We start from the raw sequence: 19419 nt of genomic DNA, 5'->3' as shown, positions 1-19419 counted from the left end.
GGAATGTCTTTAACTAATCCTCATGAGATAGACATCTAGGCTTTTTAGCCTCTATTATTACTTGAACAACTTGTGCACTTGCAGAGTTTTCCTAATCACCTTGTGTTTTTGGATTAGTTTCAATGTTGCTAAGCAGGGTACCTATAAGATGATTGGCTATGGCTTAGGCAAGTTGACCTATTTGGTTTTCTAAGTTTTTGATTGATGCAACTTGACTTTTGATATTGGCATTATTGGTTGTTGTTGGCTTAGTGGTTTGGTTGGTTTCAAGGAAAGTTTGGGTGGTTTTGCCATCCAAGATTGTAGGTATTGCTATAGGGATTATTGTTTGGTTTGGTTTGTTGGATGTATTTGACTAGTCTTATCCTATACTAGCATATTTTTGAGGAATAGGGTCATTCATGTATGCCATAGCAAACGAAAGGGATTTATAAAGCATGCATAGGGTTGGCTTGGGATTGGTTTCCTAATGCTTCAATCTTTTTAGTGAGGTAGCTAATTGGGAATTGATTTAAGTAATAACATCAACCTCAAACAAACTAGTAGATTTTTCACTAACCTTTCTTCCATGCCCCATTAGTAGCTGCCATTATTGCCTCTTAGGAATCTTGATCATTATTAGTAGCAATCTCTTTTATGAGCTCATTTGCTTCCATAGGGATCTTGCTCATTATCACTCCTCCAGTGGCTGACTCAAAGGTGGTCCTCATGGGTGGAGACTATTGTAAAATATCTGAATCTGGAGCCACTGACGTAGTCCATGATGTAGGCAATTTCTTAGCAACTCTTTGAAACTCTCCCATCCATCATATAAAGTCTCACCATCAGCTTGCAGAAAAAAGGTGATCTCATTCCTTTGCTTGGCGACCTTTGCTGGTGGGAACAACTTTGCTATGAATTTTTGAACCAAATCATCCAAAGTTGTGATTGAACCAAGTGGTGTCATAACATATCAATCTGAAAACTCAATCACTAGACATAAAAACTAAAATCATGAAAATAAGAATCTTTTGTAGGGTGTAATTGGCCGCTTAAAAAAAATTTAGCTTTTTAATAAAATAGTAAAATGGATTTAAAGTTTATTAAAAGGATACTTTTGGTCTATGAAAATAGGATTGGATTCAGGAGTCAGTTACATGTGGGGAAGGGTTAGCACCCCATAGTGCCTATAAAAACTGGTACCAATTAATTATGCGCCATTTATAATTTTGGATAAAAATATTTTTATTTTGAAATTTAATAATAATTCCCTTCATTTTTTTAGAAAGAAAATCAATTAAAAATCTCTACTTAGGAATATTGTGGCAATCTTTAGATTAAAGAAATATCATATAATTCTCCAACATATAGGTAGAATTCAAAGATAATCTTTTTCATCTAAGATTTATCACAACATTCCTTTAAAAATAATAAAATAGCATTCTTTGCAAATGATAATCGTTGGCAACTCTTCAACATCTAAGCAAAGTACCAAAAATCATATTTCTTGGAATGTTATTTTAATTCTATTTTTTTAAAAAAATAAATTTTTAAAGAAATTTTTATGCAAAAAAAGCAAAAAATACTATAATTAAGCATAAACATCAACAATATATATATGCGTAATGAGTGCAAACATTAATATAAAATGTGATACATGCAAATGTATGTCATAAGTGATGATGAGATACGAATTTAAGATCGAGTCCTTAAATATGAAAAGACCACCTAGACTCTCCAACTTTTAGGTAGATTTTGGGTGCCATTTTTTATATTTAAAATCTTATTTTTTATTTATTCATTTATTTATTCTTTATTTAATTTTATCATTTTTAGATTAAATATTTATATGAAAAATTTTAATGAAATTAAAATTTCTAAATACCCCATCATCTAGGTGCTATTCAAAAATAGATTATTTTGTAAAAAGTTTTACACAAATCCTTAAATTTTGATATGGTCTCAAGGTTTTGGGTATATTTAGGGTTTCAATTAGGGCTTTGAGGTTTAACTTAGGGTTTAGGGTCTCATTTAAGGTTTAGTTTTGGGGTTTTACATTAGGGTTTTAGGGTTCTATCTAGGATTTCGTTTTAGGGTTTTGCTAATTTATGAATCTCTCTAAAAATCTCCAACATCTAAGCAGATTTTCTGAGCAAGCGCGTTTTTCATAATTTCCCTAATAAAAATGAATTTTTATATTTTTATACATTTCTATTAAGATTTTATTATTATTAATATTATAATTTATCTTTTATAATTCTTATTTTTATTACTTAATAATCCCAAACATGTAGCAAAATTATTATTATTTTTTAAAAAAACATGATTTTGAACTCCATCTAACATTTAAGTAGGGATTTTAGAAGAAAAAAATTTTTTTTATACTTTTTTACTAAAATTTTAAAAAAATTTATTTATCTTTTTAACTTATTTTTATTATAATTTTTAACAAAAATTCTAAATGAAATTCTTAATTTTTTTTTTAAAATTGTTTTGATCTTTAACCTACGAGGATAAGTAGTTAACCAAGTGGGATTATAAAGGACAACTTCTTGGAAAATTAAGAAAACAATTGAAAGGATTTGCAAAGACCACCTAAGTTGTGGCTACCAAATTGAAAATGGCAACACCAGCTTGGCTTACACATGGGAAAGAGACAAAAAAATGAATGGAATTTGTTAAACCCAAGACATATAGACACAAAAAGGGATCTCAAGGATGGTAATGAGTGCAACTTGTTTAAAAGTAGATTTTGAAGCTTGTAGAACCTACGAAATCTTTCCTTTCCACTAAACTTTGAAAAAGTTTCCAAACATTCAATTAAAGCTTGTCGTTTCATCATCCAAACAATATGTGAAGCCTAAAGAAAAATCCAAGCTCTTTATTAGCATAAATTGCATCACATACGAAAACTAAGGTTTTTGAAGCATGCTGGAAAATTAAGAAAAAAAGAATGAAAGCTACTGTTGATTAATGAAGATATAACCTCTTTATGACAGATTTTTTTATTTAAAGATGAATAATATATCTCAAGAATACACCATAAAATCTTCCTACATACGGACCATACATAAAAAATGAGATAACATACACAACCAGAAATTTTTCCTAAACTGACAATTGAAAATAAATACAGGATAGAAGCATCATACATGATAGGGATGATGAAAGTATGGAAGCTTTGAGTTAAATAAACTTACCAAGAAAAGTGTTTTCTACTGAGTTACAAATGCCTTTCCTCTCATGTGCTTTTTTAGCTATTTTTTTGCTCTATCCTTTTTTGAATGCTCCTCTCTTTTAGTTTTTTGTTTGCTCTTTTTATTTTATTTTTGCTTTTTAGTTTTTTACTACTGCCCAATTTTTATTGTGCTTTTTTTTTCTACTATCCTAATTTTTGTTTCTTGTTTCCTGAATGCTATTACTCTTTTTTTTTTTGCTTCTGGTTCTTTTTCTTTTTTTTTTGCTACCAGTTTCACATTTGTTGTTTTTTTTTCCTTTTTTTTTCTAGCATTTTTTCCTTAACTCTACCTTTTTCACCTTTTTTTTCTTTTATTGTGTGCCTGAATCTTTTTTTTTTATTATTATTGTTCTTGTTTTCGGTTTACACGAGCTTTTTTTATTGCCGGTACTTTTTACAAAAGCCACCTTGTTTCCTATTTTTTGTTTTTTCATGCCTATGTACCCACATTCTTAAGCCATTATTCATGCAGTTTCCATTTGTTTTTCATTCCTCTTACATTCTATTTTTGACGTGTTTCTTCTTATGCCTATGTCTTCATGCATTGGTTAGGCTTTCATTTAAGTGCAAAGAATAAGGCCAAATAGGCCTTTATTTTTTGGCCATATCTTAGGCCTTTAACAAAAGCCCAATGTTTTTTAACCTTGAGTTTTATTTAGGCCTCTTTTGATTTTCCTTGGTTTTTATTTTTTGGCCTAGTTTTAAGCTTATTTTACTTGAGTTCCCATGATTTTATTTTAGTATTTTTATTTTTTTTTAGGCTTTATTTTTATTGTGGGCTTTGAAATGGGTCTTTTATTTTTAAGCTTTTTATTGGGCCATTTAAACGTTTATTCAGGCCTATGCACCATCATTAAGGGGCATACATTGAGTCTTGTACAGAGCATTTAAAAGTGGGTTATGTATTAGGATTGAAAAATGAAGGTCAGGCTCATCTTTGCATATTGCTAAGGGTCAAGAATAATGCAAAGACATAGACAACTTTTGTCTTGATACTACTTCCTAAAAAGAAGTTTTTGTTTTGTTTTATTTTGTTTTTGTTTTTGTTTTTATTTTCATTTCATTTTATTTGTTTTGTTTTGTGTTTTTATTTTTTGTTATTTGGTTTTTTGTTTGGTTATTTGGTTTTTTTTTTTTACTTTTTAATGATGACTACGATTTAATCATGAGTCAAAAAATAAAGGTGACTGAGACTAAATCACAAGTTGAATGAGGTGACAAGGACTGAATTACAAGTTAAATGAGGTGACCGAGATTGAACTACAAGTTGAATAAGGTGATCGAGACTGAACCACAAGTTGAATGAAGTAATCAAGATTGAACTGCAGGTCAAATATGATCATCGAGACTGAACCATAGGTTGAATGAGGTGACAGGGACTAAACCACAAATCAAGTAAGGTGATAGCTAATATGGGCTTGGATGCTAGCTAAACTGGGCTTAAAACCTCATAAGTGCTAGATAATCTAAGCTTAAATCTTATTATAGACAGGTAAATTAGGCTTAAATTTTCATTGAGGCCAACTAAACTAGACTTAAATTTCATTGGGTACCACCTAAACGAAGCTTAAACTTTCACTAGTGCCAACTAGATTGGCTTAAATTTTCATTAGTGTCATATAAACTGGACTTAAAACTTGGGTAGACTTAAATTTTTTTAGGGAATTAGCCACCCTTTTTAGAAATGAAAAAGGTGACAATTTTCTTTCAAAATGGATTGGATGATTCAACATACAAAGGTTTCTATTGAATCAACAAGAATTCACTATATAAAAAGGATAAAAGAGTGTATGCTTTTTAGCTAATTTGGGCTTACATGTCAACTAAACTAGGTTTATAGCTAGCTAATCTGGGCTTATGTGTAAGCTAAACTGGGCTTATAGGCCAGCTAATCTGGGCTTGTATGCCAGTAAGACTGGGCTTAGAACTTGTGTGCCAACTAAATTAGGCTTAAATTTTCATGGTTGCCAACTAAGTTGGGCCTAAATTTCATTAGATGCCAGTTAAACTAGGCTTAAATTTCATTAGGTACTAGCTAAATTAGACTAAATTCTTTATCAAGTGCCAGCAAAACTAGATTAAATTTTCACGGGTGCCAACTAAGCTAAGCTTAAATTTTCATAAGTGCCAAATAATCTAGGCTTAAAGCCTAGGTGCCAACTAAACTAGATTAAATTTTCACGGGTGCCAACTAATCTAAGCTTAAATTTTCATAAGTGCCAAATAATCTAGGCTTAAAGCCTAGGTGCCAACTAAACTAGGCTCAAATTTTTATGGATGCCAACTAAATTGGGCTTATATTTTTGTAGGGGCTAGATAACTAGGTTTAAAACCTAGTACTGAGCTTAAAACCTAGGTGCCAATTAAATTGGGCTTAAAACATGGGTGCCAACTAAACTGGGCTTAATCTCGATAATTGGCGATCCTTACCAAAAATTTAAGAGGTGAAAACTTTCTTTTCCAAAATGGATTGAATGGTTTAGCACACGATGGTTTTTGTTGAGTCAAAAAGATTTCACAACTTGAAAGGGATAAAAAAGGCATATACTTTTCCATGCAAGCTTACAGATGAAACATAAGTTTTTTTAAAAACATGAATCCCTTGAAAACCAAACATTTTCAGCTTTTTCTTTAGCCTTCAAATGTGACATTTTGATATATGTCAAGGTTAGCTATAAGGGCTTGAGATTTTGAAAGGTTGTTTGGGGATGGAAAAAGGCTAAAATTTTTGAAATCAATCCTTCTCAAATTGTTGGGATTTTGATATCTTCAAATCTTTTAAAGGTCTGGCTTATCTTTGTTCAGTATCCACCTTATTTAGTATTAAAAGCAGCATTCAAGGTTTACTTTAGACTACCCACTTGTAGGGTTTGCACCTTAGAGCCACATTCATCGTTTTGTTTTTTTTTCTTTTGTTTTATTTTTTATTATTACACAATGCACTTAAAAATTTAAACTTATCCAAAATGGGCTAATGGTCCAAACAAAAAATTAGGTAATAAAAAAGGACTAAAAGGTTAATATATTCAAAATGAACTTTTCATAGGACATAACATAGGACAAGGTTTACGGTTTTCAAAGAAAGGGATAAATAGACCCAAAATAAATCTTTAAGGGTAATTGAAAGCAAGGATCATTCTTTTATTTAAAGGATTCATTTTGAGGTATATTCCATTTCATTTTCTTGTGCATTCTAACCATTCATTTCTTTTTTTTTTTGGTTCTTCTTTCTTTCTTTTCTTTTTTTTTCATTTTCTTTCATTTTTTTCACCTTTTTCTTTTTCCTTTCACTGAGTGGATTCAAAACTTTAGGAAATGCTTGGCCTTTGCCCTTAACATATAGGATTCCTTTTTGGACATCACCATTCTTAACCTATAAATGCATCCCTTTTTGCCCCCCAATATAGAGGGTGATCCGTAGTTAGGGTTTATTTTTGAAAGAAAATTTATTAAGCTCAAAAAGGTAACAAGGGATAAATTTATACATATGTGAAGGGATGATGAAAAATAGCCATTTGTCATTTCAAGAATATTCACTAAAATTAAAGAGTAATTCCCTTTGGGAAAATTAATTTGAGAAATGGTTTTTTATTTCAAAAGTTCTCTTTTCTCTTTTTTTTTTTTGAATTTTGACTTTCTTACCTTTTGGCTTTTCCCTTTTGGGTTTTTGGTTTTTCCTTGTTTCCTTTACCAAACTTTTGGATTTTGTCAAGTTTTTATTTGGATTTATTCAAATTTCTTAAGTGCACGATGTCAAATTTCTTAACTTTTTTCCCTTTTTTTTTATTTTTTTATGTGCCTCCCATAACTCATACCTTAATCCATTTTGCCAATAGTGTAATTCATGAAAGATACCCTATTTTAACAAACCACCCTTAATGAAAATTATTGTAAAAAAAAAAAATTATGTGGAATGAACGAGAAAAAGGGTCATGTAGAATGAACTTGTTTAAGCTGTCAAATGGTTCATATCATTCCACAAAAAAAGAACAAATGGGTTAATCATAACTCAAGTTATCTTAAGGGCAATGGGGTATTTCTTTTCTTTTTTTTATTTGCATGCCCCCAAGACACTTGGCCAGGCCAATTTTAGGGTTAAAAAACTAAAAGGTTGGTATGCCTAAGATTATTTTATTAGACTTGGGTTGGCTTTGATTTTGAAAATTTTTGGAGCTACAGTAGTTGACACATCAAATTACCACATCTAAATTTTTTTTAAAAAATGTCATGTATACCTTATATGAATTTTTAAAAAAAGTAATCTTTGAAACTCTCCCATCCATCATATAAAGTCTCACCATCAACTTGCAGAAAAGTGGTGATCTCATTTCTTAGCTTAGTAGTCTTTGCTGGTGGGAAAAACTTTGCTAAGAACTTTTAAACCAAATCATCCCAAGTTGTGATTGAACAAAGTGGTGTCATAACATATCAGTTTGAAGACTCGATCCCTAAATGTAAATGTTTAAAATCATAAAAATACAGAGAGTCGCCACCAATCCTTTTTAGGGTGTGATTAGCCACCCAAAAACCTTTTATCTTTTAAATAAAACAATAAAATAGATTTAAAGTTTATTAAAAAGATACTTTCGGTCTATGAAAATAGGATTAGGTTCGAAAGTTGATGATGTGTAGGGAAATATTGGCATCCCCATAGTGCTCATAAAATCTAGTACTAATTATTCATGCGCTATCTATAATTTTGGATAAAAATTTTTTTATTTTGAAATTTAATAAATATTCCCTTCATTTTTTTAGAAAGAAAATTAGCTCAAAATCTTTACTTAGGAATATTGTGAAAATCTTTAGATTAAAGAAATATTTTATAATTCTCCAACATATAGGCAAAATTCAAATATAATATTTTCCATGAAAGATTTATTACAACATTCCTTTAAAAATAATAAAATAATATTCTTTGCAAATGATAATCATCATTAGTAACTCTCTAACATCTGAACAAAGTACAAAAAATTATATTTTTTGAAATGCTATTTTAATTCTATTTTTTTAAAACTAATTTTTTAAAGAACTTTTTATGCAAAAAAATTAAAAATACTATAATTAACCATAAACATTAATACTAAATATATATATATGCATAATGAGTGCAAACATTAATCTAAAATGGGATATATGTAAATGTATGGCATTAGTGACATTGAGATGCGAATTTAAGATTTGATCCTTAAATATAAAAAGACCATATGGACTCTCCAACTTATAGGTAGAGTTTGAGTATGACTTTTTATATTTAAAATTTTATTTTATTTATTTATTCATTTATTTGATTTTATCATTTGTAAATTAAGGATTTATATGAAAAATCTTAATGAAATTAAATTTTTTAAATACCCCATCATCTAAGTGGCATTTGAGAACATATTATTTCGTAAAAAGTTTTACAAAAATCCTTAAATTTTGATATGATCTTAAGGTTTTGGGTATATTTAGGGTTTCAACTAAAACTCGGGGGTTTCACTTAGGGTTTAGGGTTTCATTTAGGGTTTAGTTTTTGGGTTTCACATTAGGGTTTTAAGGTTATACCTAGGGTTTCATTTTAAGGTTTTGCCAATTTACAAACCTCTCTAAAAAAATCCAAAATCTAGGTAGATTTTCAAAGCAAACTCATTTTTCATAATATCTCTAATAAAAATGAATTTTTATATTTTTTATATATTTCCAATAAGATATTATTATTATTATTATTATTATTATTATTAATTTACCTTTTATTATTCTTATTTTTATTACTTAATAATTCGCCACACCTAGGTTGAATTATTATTATTTTTTTAAAATATGATTTTAAACTCCCTCTAACGTCTAGGTAGGGGTTTTTAAATAAAATTTTGTTTTTTATATTTTTTTACTAAAATTTTAAAAAAATTATTTATCTTTTAACTTACTTTTTAATTATTTTTTAACAAAATTCTAAATGAAATTCTTAGTTTTTTTTAAATGTTCTTGATCTTCAACCTACGAGGATAAGTAGCTAACCAAGTGGGATTATAAAGCACTAAGCTTCTAGGAAAATTAAGGAAGTAATTAAAAAGATGTTCAAAGACCACCTAAACTGTGGTTGCCAAACTAAAAATGGCAACACTGACTCAACATGTACATGGGAAAGAGATAGAAAAAATGAATGGAATTTGTTAAACCTAGGATATATAAACACAAAGAAGGGATCTCAATGATGGTAAAGAATGCAACTTGGTTTAAAAGTAGATTTTGAAGCTTGTAAAACTAGTGAAATCTCTCTATTTCCACCAATTGAAAAAGTTTATCAAACTTTGAAATCTCAATGGAATTTGTTAAACTTTGAAAAAGTTTTTAGACATTCAATTGAAGCTTACCATTTCATCATCCAAACAATATGTGAAGCCTAAAGAAAAATCCAAGTTTTTCACTGACACAAACCGCATCAACACACGAAAACAAAGGTTTTTAAAACATGCAAGAAAATCGAAAAAAAAATATTGAAAGTTACTGTTGATTCATAAGGATACAACCTCCTTATGATAGATTTTTTTTTATTTAAAGATGAATAATATATCTTAAGAATACACCATAAAATCTTTCTATATACATACCATACATTAAAAATGAGACAATAGACAAAACTAGAATTTTTTCCTAAACTGCTAACAAAAAACACATACAGGGATAGAAGCATCATACAAAACAAGGATGATGAAAGTATGGAAGCTTTGAAGTTAAATAAACTTACCAAGAAAAACATTTTTTGCTATGCTATAGATGTCTCTTCTCTTATATGCTTTTCTAGTTATTTTTTTACTCTATTTTTTTTTATAATGCTCCTTTCTTTTGGATTTTTTTTTGCTTTTTTTTTATTTTTTCTTCTAAATTTTTTACCACCACCTAGTTTTTATTACATTTTTTGTTTCTTGTTTCACGAATGCTATTATTTTTTTTTTTTGCTTCTAGTTATTTCATATTTTTTCTACTAGTTTCATATTTTTCATCTTTTTTTCTTTTATATCTAGTGCTTCTTCCTTCACCCTACTCTATTTACCTATTTTTTCTTTTGCTTTGTGTCTGAATCTTTTTCTCTTTTTTTGGTACCCCTTTTTGGTTCATGCAAGCTTCTTTTATTGCTGATGCTTCTTATGAAAACCACATTGCTTCTTCTTTTCTATTTTTTCATGCCTATGTACCCATGTTCCTAAGCTACCATTCATGTGGTTTTCATTTGGTTTTCAAGTCTTTTATGTCCCATTTTTCACGTGTTTCTCCTTATGCCCATGCCTTCATGAATTGGCTGGGCTTTCATTTACATACAAAAAATAAGGCCGAATGGGCATTTATTTTTTAACAAAAGCTTTTAACAAAAGCCTAATGTTTTTTAACCTTGAGTTTTATTTGGGCTTCCTTTAATTTTCCTTGATTTTTATTTTTTGGGCTAGTTTTAGGCTTGTTTTATTTGAGTTCTTACAATTTTATTTTATTATTTTACTTATATTTTTTAGGCTTTATTTTAATTATGGGCTTTGAAATTTATCTTTTATTTTTATGCTTTTTATTGGGTCATTTAAGCATTCATTCAAGCTTATGCACCGGGCTTCACTATGGAGCCCACGTTAAATCTCGTATGAAGCATTTAAGAATAGACCATGTATTAGGCTCGAAAAATAAAGGTCAAGCCCAATTGCAAAAATAAGCTCAGAGAAAAAGGATAAAATATCCTAAACAAAATTAGGTGTCTATGGGTGGTAAAGAAGATAAAGAACTTTTTGCCTTGTCCTTGAGAGAAAAATGAAACAATCTTAGTCTTATAGCTTCATCAAAAACACCATTATAGCAAAAAATGTCACTAAATTTAAAAAAGTTAGAAAAGTGGAGATCTGGATCATTACTAGGTAACCCTTTAAACTGTATACAAGTTTTAACTAGTTGTTTGATAGAAGGCTTGATTTTAAAGTTGTTGGCTTGAATGGCTAGCCTTCTTATTGATGGTTGAAAACCATCTGCATTGGGAACTATATAGTCCTTCAAAGTTCTTTGCCCCTCATTATTTGCATTCACTATAAAAGTTGGTGCAAATGGTGTTGATTGCTCTTTTCTTCTTCTTCTAAAGGTTCTCTTGATTTCTTAATCAATAGGAGCTAAGTTAACATTTTTAGATTTATGCAAGCAAATAAGAAAACATAAAAAAAAAGTAAAAAATAAATAAATAAATAAAAAAAAAGGTTTAGATTATAAGAACTTAGGAATTCTTTATTGATATTACAAACACCACTATAATCCCTAATAATAGCATCAAAAACTTGATTGCTACTTTTTGTATAGAGCTTACAAGTGCACAGATCAAGTAATAAAGTGAAGTATTCTAATATCACCTCCTCGGGGTTTATAAAATAGAATGTTGGGTTACTTACAAGTATCAAATGCAAAAGCCTAATAGCTTATATCTAAACAAATGAGAAATTAGGGTTTTAGGGTTACAGGGATTAAGAAAAGATTAAAAATGATATATAGGTAGGATTCTTAACTTCACCAACTATCATTAGGAAGTAAGAGATTAATGCCAAAAACTAACTCTAATAAAACAATAATAAAAAGATTGCAAAGTAAAGAAATTGAAGTAATAGTCAAATTACTTAAAGAGATCTTAAAATAAAGATTGCATGAAAATAACTTAAAGAACAAGAAAATTGAGTGTAGGCTAAATCTTACGAAGAAATAAGTGAAGCTTGAATCTTGAAAATTAAAAGATTGCTTTGGTCGAATGTAAAGAAAATAAGATTTGAATCTTAAAAAAAAGAAAAAAAAAAGATCTTTGAATAAAAAAGCTTATTGAATTAAAAGAACCTAAAGAAAATAAAAGATATGTAGTTGTTGGCAAATCTATCACCTAAGTTAATAACTCATTAAAAAAACTAAATAAAGAAAAGTGAGAAGAAGTGAAGGATGATGAAAATGAGTGAATGGTTTCCCTATTTATAGTGAAAGGTTTGACCAAAGGGGATAGACTATACAAGTGTTTGATTTCAATTCAAGTATAATTGGATGAGCTTTATCTTAGTCTTCAAAGCTTTATTGTCAAACATGACTCTTCATGCTTGAGTGTTCTTCATCGAATGGATTCTTGGTGGACCAATCTTTGCCCTTACTTTCATCTTGATCAAATATTGGATAATCTCCTTTATTGGATTTGGCTAAGGCTTAGAGTTTTGGAAGCAATTGGATTTTTATCCACTTCTTGAATTTTGAATGAATAAAATCTTACTCTAAGTGAATTTTTTCAAGGCCAAGCAACAAACTTCATGGTAAGCTTCAAACTCATCTTGGCCAAATGTACCTAGTCTCCATTACGAAAAAAATACATGATAGGTCCTTTGGAATTGTTTTGGCTGAATATCTCTAGTGTTCTTATGAGCTTGAACTTCTTCAATCATGTTTTCCCTCTTTTGGCTGGATAGATAAAGTCTTTGTGAATTTAAATTTGTATGGTGTCTTCCTGGATTTGAATTGGTCGAACATGATAAGGCTTTAGAGAGTTCTTAATCTTACAAACTTTTTCAAATGAGCTACATCTTTTCTTGCACTTGCATTAGCTGAATATTGTAGGATACCAAGAGAGAATTGAATTGCATGTGTGAGAATCAAAAAGGCAACATTGAACTTCCCTGATTGGACTGAACATCTCCCTTGCATGCATGGCTAGCATTAAAATAAAGTCTTCATGAAAAACCTAAAACCATGAAAATAACTTGAATACTACTAAAAATATCCAAAATTTTAAATTTTAGAACTCTTTTAACATGTAAAAACTATATATATTTTGAAGCTATCAATAGTCCATTTGGCTACATGCCAATTTTTTATCATATAATGAAAAGGACATTTGGGTAATTTTATAAGGGATTATTTAGTAAATAATTATAAGAGAAGAGTATTTTCATAATTATGGTGTTAGAGAATAATAGTCCATTTGGCCACATTTCAATTTCTTATCATTTAATGGAAGGGGTATTTTGGAAATTTCATAATGGATTATATAGTAAATAATTATAAGAGATAAGTATTCTCACAATTATGGTATAAGGGCATAATAGTCCATTTGGCCACATGTCAATTTCTTATCATAAAATGAAAAGGGCATTTTGGTAATTTCTTAAAGGATTATTTAGTAAATAGTTAAAAAAAAGTATCGTAATTATGATATAAGGGCATAATAGTCCATTTAAACCCCAGTCAATTTCTTATCACATAACAAAAAGAACATTTTAGTAATTCCTTAAGAGATTATTTAGCAAATAATTATAAGAGAAGAGGTATTTTCATAATTATGGTATAGGGCATAATAGTCCATTTGACGACATGCCAACTTCTTATCATAAAATGGAATGTGTATTTTCATAAATTCATAAGTTATTATTTAGAAAATAATTATAAGAAAAGGGATATTTTCATAATTATGATATGTGGGTGTAATTGTCAATTTTACCATATGTCAATTTCTTATCATATAATGGAAATGACATTTTGGTAATTTTCTAGGAATTATTTAGTATATAATTATAAGAAAAGAGGTATTTTTGTAATTATAGGATGAGGGCATAATAGTCCATTTGGCTATATATCAATTTCTTATTAGATAATGAAAAGGGCATTTTGATAATTTAATAAAATATTGTTTGTAAATAATCATAAGAAAAGGGCATTTCGTAATTATGGTAAGAGGGAAAAATAATAAATTTTGCCAAATGTCAATTACTTATCATATAATGGAAAGGGTATAAGTGCATAAAGTCCATTTGGCCACATGTCAATTTCTTATTATATAATGGAAAGGGCATTTTGATAATTTAATAAGAAATTATTTAGTAAATAATTCTAAGAGAAAGGGTATTTTCATAATTATGATATGAAAGCATAATAGTCAATTTGGTCACATAGTCAATTTCTTATCATATAATTGAAAGGGTATTTTCATAAATAATTATAAGAGATTATAATTATAATTGAAAGGGTATTTTCATAAGTAATTTCTTAAGATTATATAGTAAATAATTATAAGAGAAGGGTATTTTCATACCTATGGTATGAGGGCATAATAATCCATTTGATCACATGTCAATTTCTTATAAAGTAATGGAAATGATATTTTCTTAATTCATTGGGGGATTATTTAGTAAATGATTATAACAGAAAAGGTATTTTGGTAATTATGATATGAAGGCATAATTGTCAATTTGACAACATGTCAATTTCCAATCATATAATAGAGAGGGCATTTTGGTAATTTCTTATGGAATTATTTAGTAAATATTTATAAGAATGGGTATTTTCATAATTATGGCATGAGGGCAGAAAGTCCATTTGGTTACATGTCAATTTATTGTCATATAATGAAAAGGGCATTTTGGTAATTTCATTGGGGATTAGTTAGTAAATAATTATAAGGTAAGGGTATTTTTGTAATTATGGTATGAGATAATATAATCCATTTGGCCACATGTAAATTTTTTATCATAAAATGGTAAGGGTATTTTGGTAATTTCATAAAAGATTATTTAGTAAATAATTATAAGAGAAGGGTTTTTTCTGATTATGGTATGAGGGCATAATAGTCCATTTGATCACATATCAATTTCTTATCATATAATGGAAAGAGTATTTTGAAAATTTCACTAGGGATTATTTAGCAAATAATTATAAGAAAATGGGTATTTTCATAATTAAGGTATGAGGGCACAATTATCAATTTGGCCATATGTCAATTTCTTTTGTATAATGAAAATGACATTTTGGTAATTTTCTAGAGAATTATTTAGTGAATAATTAAAAAAGAGTTATTTTTGTAACTATCATATAAGGACATAATAGTATATTTGGACGCATATTACTTTTTTATCAAATAATGGGACAAGTAGTTTTGTAATTTTGTAAGGGATTCTTTTAATGTATATCATATAATGAAAAGGGTATTTTGGTAATTTTGTAAAGGATTATTTAGAAAATACTTATAATAGAAGGGATATTTTTGCAATTATCCTATGAAGGCATAGTAGTCTATTTGGACACATGTCAATTTCTTATCATATAATGAAAATTATCTTTTGGTAATTTCGTAGGGGATTATTTAGTAAATAACTATAAGCCAAACAAAATTTTCATAATTATGGTATGAAGGCATAACAGTTCATTTATCCATGTGTTAATTTCTTATTTAATAATGGAAAAGGTATTTTAGTAATTTCATGAGGGATTATTTAGTAAATAATTAAAAGAGAAGGGGAATTTTAAATTATGCTATAAAGGCACATATCAATTTCTTATCATTTAATGGAAAGGTTATTTTGGTAAATTCATAAGAGATTATTTTGGAAATAATTATAAAAGAAAGGGTATTTTCATAATTATGGTATGAGGGCATAATAGTTCATTTGGCTACATGTTAATTTCTTATCATATAATGGAAAAGGCATTTTAGTATTTTTCTTAAGGGATTGTTTGGTAAACAATTATAATAGAAAGAATATTTTTGTAATTATGGTATGAGGGCATAATAGTTCACTTGGCCACGTATCAACTTTTTATTATATAATGGAAAGGGCATTTCAATAATTTCATAATGGATTATTTAGTAAATAATTATAAGAAAATGGTCTTTTTATAATTTGGTATAAGAGAATAATAGCCCATTTGGCCACATATCAACTTTTTATCATAGAACAGAAAGGTATTTTGATAATTTCATAAGGGATTATTTATTAAATAATTATAAAAGAAGGGTATTTTCATAATTATGGTATAAAGGCATAATAGTCCATTTGGTCACATGTTAATCTCTTATTGTACAATGTAAAGGGCATTTTGGTAATTTCTAATAGGATTATTTAGTAAATAATTATAAAAGAATGGGTTTTTTTATAATTATGGTATAAGGGCATAATAGTCCATTTGGCTACATATCAATTTCTTATTGTATAATGAAAATGGCATTTTGGTAATTTCATAGGAGTTTTTTAGTAAATAATTATAAGAAAATCGTATTTTCATAATTATGGTATGAGAGAATAATAGTGTATTTATCCACATATCAATTTCTTATCATATAATGGATGGTGTATTTTGGTAATTTCTTAAGGGATTATTTAGTATATAATTATAAGAGAAGGGTATTTTTTATATTTTCATAATTATGGTATAAGGGCATAATAGTCTATTTGGTCACATGTTAATTTCTTATCATATAATGAAAGGGCATTTTGGTAATTTCTTATGGGATTATTTAGTAAATAATTATAAAAGATGGGGTATTTTTGTAACTATGGTATGAAGGCATAATAGTCCATTGGTCTACATATCAATTTCTTATTATATAATGGAAAAGGCATTTTGGGAATTTTTTAAGAGTTTTTTAATAAATATTATAAGAGAAATGTATTTTTGTAATTATGGTATGAGAGAATAATAGTCCATTTGGCCACATATCAATTTGTTATCATATAATGGATAGGATATTTTGGTAATTTCGTAAGGGATTATTTAGTAAATAATTATAAAAGCAATCCATTTGGTCCCATGTCAATTTTTTATCATATAATGGAAAAGGCATTTTAGTAATTTCTTAGGGGATTATTATTAAATAATTATAAAGGAATGGGTATTTTTGTAGTTATGGTATGAGGATGTAAATGTCAATTTGGCCACATGTTAGTTTCTTATCAAATAATAGAAAGGGCATTTTAGTAATTTCATGATGGATTATTAGTAAAAAATTGTAAGAGAATGTGTGTTTTCTTCATTATGGTATTACAACATAATAGTCCTTTTGGTCACATGTCAATTTTTTATCACATATTAGAAAGGTCATTTTGATAATTTCATAGGGAATTATTTAGTAAATAGTTATAAGAGAAGGGATATTTTCATAATTATATAGTATATTTGATCACATGTCAATTTCTTATCATGTAATGGAAATGGCATTTTAGTAATTTCTTGATTGATTATTTAGTAAATAATTATAAAACGGATATTTTCGTAACTATGGTATATGGGCATATTAGTCCATTTAGCCACATTTTAATTTCTTATCACATAATGGAAGGCATATGAAGGCATAAAAGTCCACTTGGCTACTTGTCAATTTCTTAGCATATATTGGAAAAGGTTTTTTGGTAATTTCATAAGTGATTATTTAATAAATAACTATAAGAAAATGGGTATTTTGTAATGATGGTATTGGAACATAATAGTGCATTTTGCCACATGTCAAATCTTATCATAAATGGAAAAGGCATTTTGGTAATTTTTAAAGGGATTATTTTGTAAATAATTATAAGAGAAGGGTATTTTCCTAATTAGGGTATAATGGTATAATAGTCAATTTAACTACATGTCAATTTTTAATCATATAATGGAAAGAGCATTTTAGTAATTGCTTAGAAGATTATTTAGTAAATACTTATAAGCACAGGGGTATTTTCATAATTATGGCATGGGGCATAATAGTCCATTTGGTCATATGTCAATTTTTTATTATATAATATAAAGGGTTTTGATAATTTCATTAGAGATTATTCAATAAATAATTATAAGATAAGGGTATTTCATAGTTATGGTGTGAGGGAATAATAGTCCTTTTCGGTACATGTCAATTTTTTATCATATAATGCATAGGGAATTTTGGTAATTTCATAAAAGATTATTTGGTAAATAATTTTAAAATAAGGGTAATTTTGTAATTATAGTATAAGGGCATGCTAGTCTATTTGGCCTCATATCAATTCATTATCATATATTGGAAAAGGTATTTTGATAATTTCACAGGAGATTACTTATCAAATAATTATAAGAGAAAGGGTCTTTTCATAATTATGGTACGAGGGAATAATAGTCTATTTGCCTTCATGTCTATTTCTTATTATATAATGGAAAGGGCATTTTGGTAATTTCATAAAAGATTATTTTGTAAATAATTATAAGGGAATGGTTATTTTCAAAATTATGATATGAGGGCATAATAGTCCATTTGGTAACATGTTAATTTTTTATCTTATAATGGAAAGGGCATTTTGAAATTTTCATAGGAAATTATTTAGTAAATAATTATAGGACAAAGCATATTTTCATAATTATGGTATGAGAGCGTAATAATAAATTTGGCTACATATTGATTTCTTATCATATAATGGAAATATCATTCTGGTAATTTTTTAGAGGATTATTTAGTAAATAATTATAAAAGATGGGTTATTCTTATAATTATGGTATGAGAGAACAATATTTCCATTTGATCACATGTCAATTTCTTATCATATAATGGAAAGGGTATTTTAATAAATTTTTAGCCATTATTTAGTAAATAATTATAAGAGATGTAGTATTTTTATGGTATGATAGCATAATAGTCAATTTAGCCACATCTAAACATCTTGTCATATAATTGAAAGAGCATTTTGGCAATTTAAATAAGGATTACTTATAATAATTATAAAAGAAGGGGTATTTTCATAATTATGGTATGAGGGAATACTAATCTATTTGGCTTCAAGTAAATTTCTTATCATATGATAGAAAAGGGTATTTTAGTAATTTCATAAGGATTATTTAGTAAATTATTATAATATAAAGGGTATTTTTGTAATTATGGTATGAGGCCATGATAGTCCATTTAGCCACATATCAACTTCTTATCATATATTGCATAAGGTATTTTGGTTATTTCATAGGGGATTATTTAGTAAATAATTATAATGGAAAGGGTATTTTTCTAATTATGATTTGAGGGCACAATAGTCAATTTGGCCATATGTTAATTTCCTATCATATAATGGAAAAGGTATTTTGGTAATTTTAAAAAATATTATTTAGTAAATAGTTATAAAATAGATGGTATTTTCGTAATTATGGTATGAGGGCACAATAGTCAATCTGACTATATATCGATTTCTTATTGTATGTTGGAAAGGGTATTTGTAATTTCATAAGAGAATATTTAGAAAATAATTATAATGGAAGGGGTATTTTCATAACTATGATTCAATGGCATAAGAGTCAATTTCGCTACATGTTAACTTCTTATAATATAATGAAAAATGTATTTTGGTAAATTCATAAGGAATTTTTAGTAAATAATTATAAAAGAATGAACATTTTCGCAATTATGTTATGAGGGCATAATAGTACATTTAGCCACATGTCAATTTTTTATCATATATTGGGAATGG

At 27.9% G+C, this 19419-nt stretch overlaps 1 non-coding gene and 1 pseudogene across 1 annotated transcript; both read left to right on the top strand.

The window, feature by feature from the left end:
- The first annotated feature begins 755 nt into the window (after positions 1-755).
- Positions 756-862, top strand: LOC149516037 (small nucleolar RNA R71). The gene has a single exon (XR_016346751.1). It is a non-coding gene; the product is annotated as a small nucleolar RNA R71 (small nucleolar RNA).
- A 6593-nt stretch (positions 863-7455) lies between these two features.
- LOC149516036 (small nucleolar RNA R71) lies at positions 7456-7555 on the top strand (annotated as a pseudogene).
- The last annotated feature ends 11864 nt before the right edge of the window (positions 7556-19419 follow it).

This window comes from Durio zibethinus, chromosome 11 (genome assembly GCF_047325235.1).
Source record: "Durio zibethinus cultivar Kanyao isolate XHJ-2024 chromosome 11, ASM4732523v1, whole genome shotgun sequence".
NCBI lineage: Eukaryota > Viridiplantae > Streptophyta > Magnoliopsida > Malvales > Malvaceae > Durio > Durio zibethinus.
The sequence above is the reverse complement of the archived record's forward strand: the minus strand, read 5'-3'. Positions and strand labels throughout refer to the sequence as shown.